The sequence below is a fragment of the Cajanus cajan genome, chromosome 2 (genome assembly GCF_000230855.2).
Source record: "Cajanus cajan strain Asha chromosome 2, NIPB_CcT2T_4, whole genome shotgun sequence".
In the NCBI taxonomy this organism is placed as follows: Eukaryota; Viridiplantae; Streptophyta; class Magnoliopsida; order Fabales; family Fabaceae; genus Cajanus; species Cajanus cajan.
In genome coordinates this window covers 38,809,776-38,822,915 of record NC_138518.1, presented here as the reverse complement: position 1 = coordinate 38,822,915, position 13,140 = coordinate 38,809,776, and positions in this window count along the sequence as shown.

The following is a 13,140-nucleotide window of genomic DNA, read 5'->3' as shown; positions in this document are numbered from 1 at the left end:
ACACGAGTTAGGAGCAGGAATTGGATTACTAATTATTTCCCCGAGTGGGATCCCCACCAAATTCTCATTGAGAACAAAATCTGAATGCTCGAATAATGAAACTGAATATGAAGCATTGATTACTGGGCTAAAATTGCTTAAGGACTTGGGGGAAAGGAACATAATCATTCGAGTTGACTCGTAACTCGTGATTAAACAGTTACCTCGAGAATATAAATGCATGAATGAAAAGTTACTCGAATGCAAGTATTGAGCTACAGCTTTCTTAAATTCATTCGATGAGGTCCAATTAGAACATATCTCTCGAAATGAGAACGAAATTACGAATGAATTAGCTCAGATTGCATCCGGGTACAAGATAAGCAGGGAATGTCTTGAATCTCTTGCTTGTATAAAGAATAAGTTGAGTGACGAGCATGAATGCCTCACCATTGACACCTTAACCATTCAGGACTGGAAGAAAGAGTTAATCGAGTATCTGCAAAGTCCAAATTCGCAAGCTAAAAGAAAAGTTAAATATTGAGCTCTCAATTATGTGATATTGAACGATGAATTATACAAGAGAGGTTTCGATGGAATTCTGTTTAAGTGCCTCAGAAATCATGAGAGCTACATAGCCATGGCAGAGGTACATGAAGGTATTTGTGGTGTTCATCAAGCGGGGGAGAAAATGAAATGGACTTTGTCCAGAAAAGGATACTTTTGGCCAAGTATGTTCAAAGAATGTATCGAATTCGCAAAAGGTTGTGAAAAGTGCCAAAAGCATGGCCCAATACATCGAGTACCAACAACCGAATTGCACGCGATTGTTAAACCTTGGCCATTTTGAGGTTGTGCAATTGACGTAATCGGCCAGATCCATCCTCCGTCAGCAAAGAACCATAAGCACATAATTGTGGCCATCGATTATTTTACGAAATGGGTTGAAGCAGTTCCTGTAAAAGAGGTCGATCAGAAAGAGGTGATAAATTTTATTGAAGACCATATTATATTTCGATTCGGAATACCCCAGGCAATAACTACAAATCAAGGCACGGTATTCAAGGGTCGAAAAGTGGTGCAGTATGCTCAGTCGAGAGGAATCAAACTGATTACTTCGACACCCTACTATGCACAAGCTAATGGCCAAGTCGAGGTTGCTAACAAAGTGATCATAGCTTTGATCAAGAAACATATTTCAGGGAAACCTCGAAATTGGCATGAAACATTACTGCAAGTATTGTGGGCTTACAGAAATTCACCCAGGAATGCCACTCAAACTACGCCATACAAGTTGGTTTATGGTCACGAAGCAATTTTTCCTATTGATATCAATTTGCAATTTGTTCATGTGCAAAGGCAAATGAGTTACCAGTCGAGGATTATTGGAATTTAATGTATGATGAACTAATTCGACTGGATGACAAAAAAATGACAGCCATGCAAAATGTCATTCACCAGAAAGAAAAAATAGTTCGAGTTTATAACAAAAAGGTTAAGAGTAAACAATTTTCGAGTGTAGACTTAGTCTTAAAAGTCATCCTCCCAATGGACCAAAAATCTCGAGATCGGGGTAAATGGACCAATAATTGGGAAGGGTCGTTCATCATCAAAAGACTCTACTCGAACAATGCATATTTGATCAAAGAGATAAATTCGAGAAATACAAGTAAAGTGATCAATGGAAAATACTTGAAGAAATTTCATGAAAGTAGCATGTACTGAGACGAGTGTTCAAAGAGATAAGAAATAAAGGTACAAGCAGATAAATATTAAAATATAAATAGGCATCTCTCGGTTTCTTGATCACTTGCAGAATTTAGATTTGAGTGCTTCATATGCCTGATAGGCTTGGTCGAGACTTTGTTTCCACGAAGCACACAATACCTCCAATCTTCTCTTTTGATCCAATGACTTTGAAAGTCTGAGAGATATGCCTTTTCCTTCATCTTGCAAGCCCTTTTGCTTCAACGTGATCTCTTGGCTTTGGAGCTTCAAAGCAGCATGTTTAGACTTGATCGAATCAAGCTCTCGTTGCAGGACAGCAAGGGTACGCTCCGTCTCTTCCTCATATTGTTTAAGCTTCATCAGTTCGGGAACTATCTGAGAAGTGGAGTCCTTGATCGAAAGAAGTTTAGTCTTGAGCTTTTCCAATTTAGTTCGATCCTCTTCAGTATCAGCCTCGATATGAATCATCTCCTGATTCAAAGTGGACCACTTCGTGTGTAATTCGGAGGCAGCAACAAAAGTATGTGCATATTCGTTCAATTCTGTGGTTACCTCTAGAGGAAGATTAGGAAAGGCATTCAAATCATCAACCATTTGCTCAATATCTATTTTGAAGTGGGGATCTATGAGAGCTTGGTCGAGATGATCCATGTAGGCCTTCGAACGGAAGGAATATAATAGAGTTGAAAGCTCGCAACAGTTTCTTGGGTCTTCCCCGAAGCCGAAGTTCCGCTAGTCCAATTCTCCAGGACCTCGAAAATGTCATCTTGAGCAGCTTCGTCATCAAAGAAGCTTATGAGGTCTATGTCATCAGGAGGAATAGAAGCTAGCAGAGTGTCGGAGGGGACAGCATCAATCGAACTCGTAGGTTGACCGGAGGGAGGAGTTTGTTTATCCTCAGAGGTTACCTCTAGACCTGCACGAAAAATGAATATTTTGTTAAGACGAAGGTATTTTTTGGTGAAATAACATGATGTCCAAGAAATAATTACCCACCTTGTCTAGAGGACACCCCTGTGTCGAAGTTAAAGGAAGGTGCATCACCTTGCACAGGACCCAGAGGGGAAGGTTCGACGGTTGGCACGGTGACAGGAACAGTGGCCATAAGAACATTGGAAGAAACTGCTTGTTATGAAAAGTATTGCAACAATGCACAGGTTTAAGAACGGACAGAAAAGTGAAATCAAAAGTCAACAGAACATACCTCAGGACGTTTAGGAGGAGAGGCAAATTCACAAATTTCGATAACATCTCGAGAAGATGGAGTAGTAATAGGAGAAGTAGGAGCGCTTCGAGGGCTCTCAGAAGAAGATTCAGATACCTCTGAATCCACCTTTTTCTGAAAAAGGGGTAATTATTACAGAGGATAAAATCAAATCAAGAGGAGAGTAATGAAGTTCGAAAAATTAGCACATTACCTGGACAGGGGATTTCATGGCATCCTTCATAAGCTTCTCAGTGGGAACTTTCGACCTAGGGACAAACCTAGTTGAAATTGCTTTTTGTTTCCCTTTGTCTCGGGAAGGCCTCCGAGTGGTGGAAACCTGAAAAATGTCAAAAGGCAAAGAGATCAGGATGGCGTTCGAGTAACGATTTCGAGTGCGCCCAAAAAGATAACTTACAGATTGACCACTATGAGAGTCCGAACAGAGGTTTTTCTTATGAACTTCAACCTCCAACGAAAAACAAAATGCAAATACATGAGCGGCCATGAATTTAGTACAATTCTGGAAGAAGGGACATATTATTTTGTTCTTGCCTTCGAGCGAGATCGAAGTCGGTCAGAAAGAGTCTTTCATTTTCGAGGCTTCAACGAAGTATCATCTTCGTCATCCTTTGAAGTTGTCTCCCGGTGTTGAGTGTCCTCTTGATGTTGAGGAACTTTTTGGGCAACAACAGCTGAACGCGAGGAAAGTGAAAAATGAGTAGAGATGTGAAATTCGAAGCCAACATAAAAGGAAAAGAGGCAAAACTTAATTACCAGGATAGACAACAGTGTTGTCAACCCAGCACAAAGGCCATTGTTTATCCCTGGGAAAATCATACACAAAACATCTCGCACTCGTCACTCGATCCTTAAAAGGATTGTTCTTATAATCCTCATACGAGGGATCAAGGGTTTTCACCCAAGGTGGATAATCACGACGTTTCGCAAGACCAAAAAGGGCATTGGGAAGAGGAGGTATGAGCTTAGGACAAAACTTTTCAAAATCAGTTTGACCCTGAGGATCAATGACTTTGTTTCGACGGATGTTCCGTTGTACCATTCTAGTCAGGGATAAAGTAGCATCGAAAATAGTTTGAAACATGTTTTCGGGGCGATAACAAACTCTGTAATATTGTTCGAACTGATAAATAATGTTGTAATTATCATAAGTACCTAAGATTTTTGGGCCCTGCAGAGAAAAAGGAGAATTTGTAAGTTTCTGAGAGAAGTCCTTGAAAGTAAACATCTTGTCGGTGTAATAACCACACCACCATCGAAGGTAGCATTTAGACACCAAAAATGCAGGAAGAAAAGAACAAGGAGTGAGGTTCAATTAGGTAGAAGGAGTGAGGAAGAACTTCAAAAAACCTTCATAATCCACATCTTCTACACAAATATCCGAATCAATCCGATCCTTTGGATGAAGAGGTGTCGGTCTAATATGACAAAGCCCAAATTGACAGGCAAAGAGTTGAGGTTGATAGGGATAAACTCTCACATCCCTTTATTTCATGCCGGTAAAGATAAGATCCCAAGATAGGAATCCCATCCAGATTTCGACCATCTCCTGGGAAATCTGTCCTACCTGATTGTTACTAATTAACCAGGAAGGCCCAGCCAAATTAGAACGGATGAAAGGAGCCAAATCATTTGAGAACTCCTCGAATTCAAGAATTGCCTGAACATAACGGGAAAAACCATCAACAAATCTTTTCTTGGGAGTCAAAGCAGTCAAGTGGGCGCCTTCGAGAGAATATCGAATGGAGGCTTGAAGAGGAAGAAGCTTCAGTTTCTTCTCGAAAATGGCATTAAGCAATAATTGCAAAAGCCAGAGTGGCCCTGTGAGGTTTCGAGGGCCAGTTTCTCGAAACAAACTTTTCGAGGCCTCGTCAAGACAAGTATAGAAAGAGGCCAGTAACAACTTACTGAAGCAAATCTTCTTCTTAAGATGCAAAGCCTGGGCGAGTGTGTAGTAGTACTTGGGAACTTACAGAGAAGGGGTACAAAAGACACAAGAAGACAACCAATAGAGCAAGAAGGCAATGTGCTCAGAGTCAGTGATAGGAATACCTTCTTCTCCATATGGTGTGCACTGACAAAGGCAGAATGCGTCTTTTTGTCCCAGACGATCGAAGTTTCTGTCATCGGAATCTCTTCTTCGAGAGTGTCAGGAAGATAACGGTACCCTAAGGGTTTCAACCCCATAATGGTAGCGATATCCAAAAGAGTCAGGTAGACAAAACCACAAGGACATTCGAAAGCACGAGTCTCCCGGTTCCAAAAGAAAACAGCAAATAGTAACATCTGGGGATCGAAGACGTTCAAATCGTACTTCGATAATTGAACAAAATTGAATATTCCAGCTTCCTTCCAAATAGATTGCTTCGAGGCCTCAACACGTTCCAACCATTGAATATGTTTATCCTTAGGAGGAGGAAAAGCCCGAAACATCTTGGCAGTATCCGAAAAAAGGGAAAGGTCGATGGTAGGAGAGTAAATGAAAGGAAGAGTGGAATCATCTTCCAGAAGCAAATTATTATGAGTCTTCTTCTTGCTCGGATTCGAGTAAGGGCCTAGAAAAGCATGCATTGATCCATCAGAAAGCGAAAAAGGAAGAAGTACCTATGATTGTAAAATTTTGAGACTGGCTTCCTCCATGCCAGGGATATGAACGAATGGGTTAGCCCCTCACTACAAGAAAAATGTAAATTTCCGATGGAAAATTTTCGACAGATATCCGTCGGAAATTTCTGACGGATTTATATTTCCATTGGAAATTTCTGACGGAATTTTCCGTCAGAAATTTCTGACAGAAATATAAATCCGTCAGAAATTTCCGACAGAAACTTTCCGACGGAAAATTCTGTCAGAAATTTCCGACGAAAAAATAAATCCGTCAGAAATTTCTGCCAGAAAATTTCTGACAAAATTATTCTGTCAGAATTTTCCGACGAAACTTTCCGTCAGAAATTTCTGACAGAATTTTATGTCAGAAATCTTATTTTTAATTTATATTTTTAATTTCTTTTTTTAATTTCTTATTTTTAATTTATTATTTTTAATTTCTTATATATATTTGTAGTATTAAAAATTTTATATATCTTTTAAAGGGATAAATATATATTATAATTATTTATTACAAGTTTTTTATATCTACGATTAGTATTAAAGATGAAAATAAATTAGGTTATACTATATTTTATTATAATTTACTTGGTTTGAACCTAACTTTCTTTAAAAATATATATTTTAAGTGTGACTTATTTATCTATCATAGATAATATTTAAATATTTGGGTAGAACTACAATCATATAGACTTATTTTATAATAATTTAACACTATTAAAAATATAAAAATCTATATGTTAAATTTATAAAAATAAAGTTTAATTTATTTATGATATAAATATGTTTTTAATATCTAATATATATTTTTAGATGATAATTTATTTTAAAATATATCTTATAATAACAATTCTAAATGGAATATAAATCTTATGATTTTTCTTATTTTGATTTTTTTAATCAATGTATACAATTTTACTATTTTGATTTTTTCAATCAACGTATACAATAAATAAAAAACACAAAAGAAAAACATGCATGCTACAAATTTTATTTTATCAAAAAATTATTTATTTTAATATATTACATTATATATGTGAATATTAAGACATATATATATATACATATATATATTATAATTAAACTTTTTTTAAAAATTAATTCATTATTAAGAAATTTTTTTTATCACATGAGAATTAATTTCCTTCAAAGATTTGACAGATATCAAATAAATAAACATTTTTTCTGAATCTATATATTTATTTTATTAGAATATAATTTTTATTTTTTAAAATATATTATTTTTTTAGATAAAAAATTATGTATATGTCAAATAGTAGTGAGGGCAAGTGCCTCACTATTCCAAACGTGCAGCTGTCGCTGTATATATATGTATGTGTGTATATATATATATATATATATATATATATATATATATATATATATATATATATATATATATATATATATATATATATAATATAAGGGGTTATAATTATACCGGTGTAACTTTTACTAAGTATTATGCCGCTCTATAACTTTATATTAAATGTGAATTTTGTAAATCCAACCGTTAAATTGAAAGTTCATATCACTTTATACGTGTATATCAAATTTTGTTAAAATTGAACAACAACTGGAAGATAATCCAAGTGTTCATATTTTAGTGTATTTTGAAATGAATATATTACATCAATTTTGTTTTATAAAAATGAAGTATCAAATCATCTTGGATTAATATAAAGTTTTGTATATATAATCTATAAGAGATATGAACTTTCAATCTAACAGTTGAATTTACCAAATTCACATTTAATATAAAGTTATTGAGCGAAGATGATTTTTTATAAAACAAAATTAAATCTGTCGAAAAATTTATATTTTTGATGAGAAAATTTTTGTAAGAAAAGTTATATTATTGATAGAATATTTCAGACAAATTTATATTTGTCGAAAATGTAAGAACTGGTTTTAAATTTGATATGAAAATATTATGATATAATTAGATAAGATTTTAAGTTAGTATTTTATTAATGGTTGATAATTAAAAAATAAAACATGGATAAATACATTATTTGAATTTAATATGTTTGATTTAAGATAACTTACAAAATAACTCTTGGTAAAGTTATTCCGCTCAATAACTCATGGTGTGTTGAATTTCATCGATCCAATTTATTGTTAAATTAAAAGTTATTAAATTTTACTAATAATTAATATAAAAAATTAATTAGTTTTGGAATAAATTATTTGCTAATTAACAATATAATTGAAATATTAATTATTTTAAATTATTTAACTAAAATCTTATTGATAATTTACTATATGATCTTAATATTTTTGTATAACTAATATCTGGTTTTAAATTTGATATGAAAATATTATATATAATTAGATAAGATTTTAAGTTAGTATTTTATTAATAGTTGATAATTAGAAAAAAAAAAGGATAAATACATTTTTTAAATTTTATATGTTTGATTTAAGGTAAATAAATATATTAAATTAATTAATAATTTATTTAAAATATTAAAATTTAATTTATAAGTATGTAATAAATAAATATTTATAATTTTATAAATTATATTATCATTATAAATTATGAAATTAAATAATTTAAATTATAATTTTAATAAAAGTAAATAGATGTTAATTATAAAAGTAAGTACATATAAATAAAGAATAATTAAATATATTATTATTATTATTATTATTCGTAATATAAAATTATTATATATTATTATTATAGTACAAATATGAGATTGTATATTTGAGGATGACTTAAATGAATTAATTTGTACAAGTTATACTGACAACATACATAGACATTTCGGTAGCTTACTCATCAGAACTTCACAATTAAGCGTGTTTGACCTGGAGTAGTACTGGGATGGGTGACCTTCTGGGAAGTCTCCCAAAAATTGCACAAGTAAGAATAAAACACGCTAAACAGTGAAATATTGTGAAATAGAACCCTTGAGAGGCCAAATAAAACACGCTAAACAGTGAAATATTGTGAAATAGAACCCTTGAGAGGCCAAATATGAGAGTTGTTACATTAATAAATTTATTAAAATTAAAAAAAAATTATAATTTCTGACGGAATTTTCCGTCAGAAATTTTGACAGCAATTTTCGACGGATTTTTCCGTCAGAAATTTTTGACGAATTTTTCCGTCGGAAATTTTTGACGGAATTTTTCGACGGAATTTTTTGTCAGAAAATTCCGTCGAAAAAATTATTTCTAACGGATTTTTTTTTCCAACGCCACTTTTTCCGACGGATTGAAATCCGTCGGAAAAAGCAAAATCCATCGGAAATTTACCTATTTCCATCGGAAATCAACATTTTTCTTGTAGTGCCTTTGCTCAAAGTGGAAATAGTCGCATTCTCCTTCAACAAAAGAACGGAAGGAGTAGGAGAAACTGTCGAAGCCGCGGGAGTCGCCGTAGACGCGGACGCAACGAAAGTTGCCATAGGGACGAGACGAAGGTGAAGAATTCGAAGGTAAAAAATGAAATGAGTGCGAAGAAACAGTAGAAAGTACTCAGAAGGGCAAGGTGAAAGGTTATATGAAAGAGAAAAATGGGCCAAAGCGCAGTAAAAGCTCGTTGTGAAATTCAAAAAAAAGGGGAATTCAAATTTTTTGGTAACTGAAAATATTCACTAACGGACGAAATTTGAAATTGCGTCAGCATATCCCAGGGAAGCGAAATCAGTGCTGCCAAAATTATTGCAGCAGGTACGAAAAGGAGAAATCTGGAATGATGTCAGGGGCATTTAATTCTCGTGAAGAGCACGTAGCTCTAGGGTCTTATCAGAGAAAGAAAATTGAGGCATTGGAAAACATTCTTTCTCAGTTACCTCGAAACAAATGTTTTCCAGGGGGCATTTGTTAGTACCAAAAAATGAATTCGAAGACACTTGAAATACAGGGGTGCTCGAAATCTTAGGTGATCTGAAAATGGCAAAGAAGTTTCTGAAGAAGGAATACGAAACCTGAAGAGAATCAAGAGATACGCGAAGACATTTTTCGTGAAACTCTCGAAATCCTCGAACTAGGTAGGATGATGCTCATGAGAAAGGCTCACAGCCTCACAACCTCTCAAAGTACAAGAAAAATCAGGAAACATTCAAGTATAGTTTTAGTTGGTTACTCGAAATCCCAAGGATCCGGACATACACGAGCATACTCCGCAACCTCTCAGAGTGAAGAACTTAAAGGAGACATGATTTAGGAGCGGTTGAAGTAAATCTTGGGATAAGTGTCAAAGACTGCAAAAATGGTTTGGGGAAGTTAATGAGCGGTTCCAAGAGTTATCCAAATACGTGCCCAGGAATGAGCCACGATGTGGAAGTTTAGAGCGGTTATGCACTTTCGGGGCACGTCAGAAACAGTTACCTTTCCCAAATCTTCGTCTATAAATTAAACGAGCCATGCTCGTAGCAAAGCATCAAAAATCACACACCGAAAATACCTCACACGCACTCCTCAGCCTGCGCATAAGGTACACCGTGCATACGAGACAGCTTTGGGTACAATTTCTCGACCACCTTTCTTTTTCTTTTTTAGCGTAGCGTAGCATAGCGTAGCGTAGCATAGTCTAGTGTAGTGTAGTCATCTGAACATGTTTCGTTATCCTTACGAATTGTAATTCTGTTACCATTTAATGAAGGATATGATTTCTGCAGTCAATATACATGTCATCTATTCAATTCACGTTAATTCTTACATGGATGAAATTGATTGTATAATTAGCATAGATCTTCTGACGTGCTCAAACAACGAGCATAGATCTTCTGACGTGCTGAAACAACACCCTAATGAACTCTATTTGTTGCTTGTACGATTTTATTTTTTCACTGAAAGTCTTCGATTCTGTCACGTCACGAACACGCATAAATTGAAATCGTGCTAGTTCGAATAAAAAGAACCTACGAACGAAATCCTCCACAAACAATATTATATATTTAAAATATAAATAAATCTATTGTATATTTATAATAAATAAAATTTGAAATATAAATCATAGTGTTCACAATTAAGCTAACATTTTCTTTACAAATTAATCCGTATTATAATTGTTCTGATGAAGAGTGGTTCACTGCTCATTTTCTATTAGCTAATTTACACTGACATTATTAATTCATGTTTTAGTTTAAATAACTTTATTGGTTCATTATCGAAAAGTTTTTCTCGTTAAACATAGAGATAATTTCTCTCGAAAATTTAATAGAGACTAAATAAGTGAATATCTGCTCCCAAAAAAATACTATTAGAATTTTTCTTATTATAGACGACTTTTAATGCGAATTGTGCATAAAATTTTGCCAGAAATGTTGTTCCTACAAATTTTTTCTGCGAAATTTTAGACTAATATCTTCGTGGATAATATGTTTTTGCAAATTTTAAAATTCACAAGAAGCAAAAAAAAATTGTAGGAAAGTTTCTTGTGAAAAAAATTCACAGGAAAGTTTCCTGTAAAATTTCTTGCGAATTTTTTTGCAAGAAATTCTAAAGGAAAATTTCTTAAGAAAAAAAAAATCAAAGATTCGGAGGTAATTTTTGTACAATTTATATTAATAATTCTTCAACTTTTAAATGCTTATAATAATTCATCCGAAATATTAAGAAATTTGTTTCCACGCCTCTAACATGCGATAAATAACCTTCTAAACTCTTAGATTGTAAATTATAGGTCTAACACTCAACCATTCAAAATCAACTTGTAAGGTGAATGTTGCTCTAACTTATATACTCTTTAATTGTTTTATTTTTAATCTATGTGGGACTTGAGGAAAATCTTTTAATTCTTAAACTTATATATATATATATATATATATATATTATTTATTTATTTATTTTGCAGACTAAAATTGATTGAAAAATCTGCAAGAAAAGTTACCTGCAAAATTTTCTACCATTTAGTAAATATTACTTGCGAATTTATTTTTACAAGAAAAATCTCAAGAAAGAAGATAAAATTCTTACAACATTTTCTACAAATTTTTACCATGAAAAAAATTTATATGATCATTAAAATTGTAGCAAAATTTGCAAAAAAAAAAAATTGTAGATTATTTTTCATAAAAAAAATTGTAAGAAATTTCTGTAAATTATTTTTCATAAATAAATTTGAAATTTTTTAAAAAATTATTATTATAAGAAAATTTACCAAAAAAAAAATCCGCAAATATTTTTTTATAGAAAAATTTACAAAAAAAAAATGAAACTTTTGTAATAGTGAAATAACTAGATACATTTATGAAAAAAAAAAGTATTTGGTTACATTCTACAAAATGATTATTAGTTATTCAAAATAATAGGTACATTTAAAAAATTATACTTATAATCATTACATTGTAAAAAAAAATGTTTCCCAACACTCTTTTCTCTATGTAAATATAACCGTGAATTGTCCTCTCCATTGTGACTTTTAAAATTTTTAATCCATGTATTATTAAATTTAGCAGAAAAAAAAATATATTAATAAATCACTTACTATTATTTATTTTTATTTTTTAAAACAAAATATATAAAAAAAAAATACTCTTTTTTTTTTTTCTATTGACATAATGTATGTGGAGAGAGATAAAATAAAACTATTCTATCTAGCTACATTATCATAAAAAATCCTAAACTCTAAACCCTATATATTATCATATCTAGCTATTTCCTAGTCACTCCACTATTAAAATAATAAAAAATAATAATGAACTAACAAGATAAAATACGAGAGAAAATAAAATTGTCATATCTTATTGACAACTTGGTACAACAAATAATAAATTATAACAAGAAAAGATAATTACTCTATCTTTTTCTGACTGCCAAACAAGCTATAAAATTTTGTGATATGAACATGAGAATTATGAGGTTTGCAAAAGTTTTAAAAAAAATTAAGGTTTTCAGTTTTAGTAGCGTTGATTTGAAAATACGCACTAGAGAAAAGTCAATCATGATCATTTCAACAAATGATAAAAGTTAAAATTAAAAAGAAATTGTGAGAGATTTTAAAAGTAATTATCTATTCATTTAATAACTTTTAAGAAGTTTTAAAAGTCTAAATTTATTTTTCTTCTCTTGTTCAAACACTTCTTTTATAGATGGGCCTTTTAAACACTTGATTTGAACATCACATTTTTATATAAGCCTTTTTAAACGCACCCTAAAACGTAAAACATCACATTTTTGCAATTGCACGTGGAACAGTCCAAATCCGAAGGTTGCAAGTTTTTCATACTAAACTAATAATTTTTTTTAATAAAAAACAATTATCTCCCGTAAAAGATACATATAATCTATAAAAATGAAATAATCCAACTGTGAAATTCTTCTGCAGTTATTTTTAAAATGCAAAGGATCGGAACCCGTTGACAAGATGGTTTAAACCAAACAGAGTTCCCAAAACTATTTAAAACAACAAAACAGTAACAATAGCGTTAGATGTTTATCAACTTCTCAATATTTACAAACAATTAATTACATGTAAAATGCATTTGAATCTAATCGAGTTCTCAACCCACACAAAAAACAGTATTTAATAAATAATAAATAATGTTTAAAGTGTGATAAAATGAGATTAAAAAAATAGTAATGTCACTATAAAACAGCCTTTTCAAAGATGTTTGTGACAAATAAGGAACTAACTACTATATGAC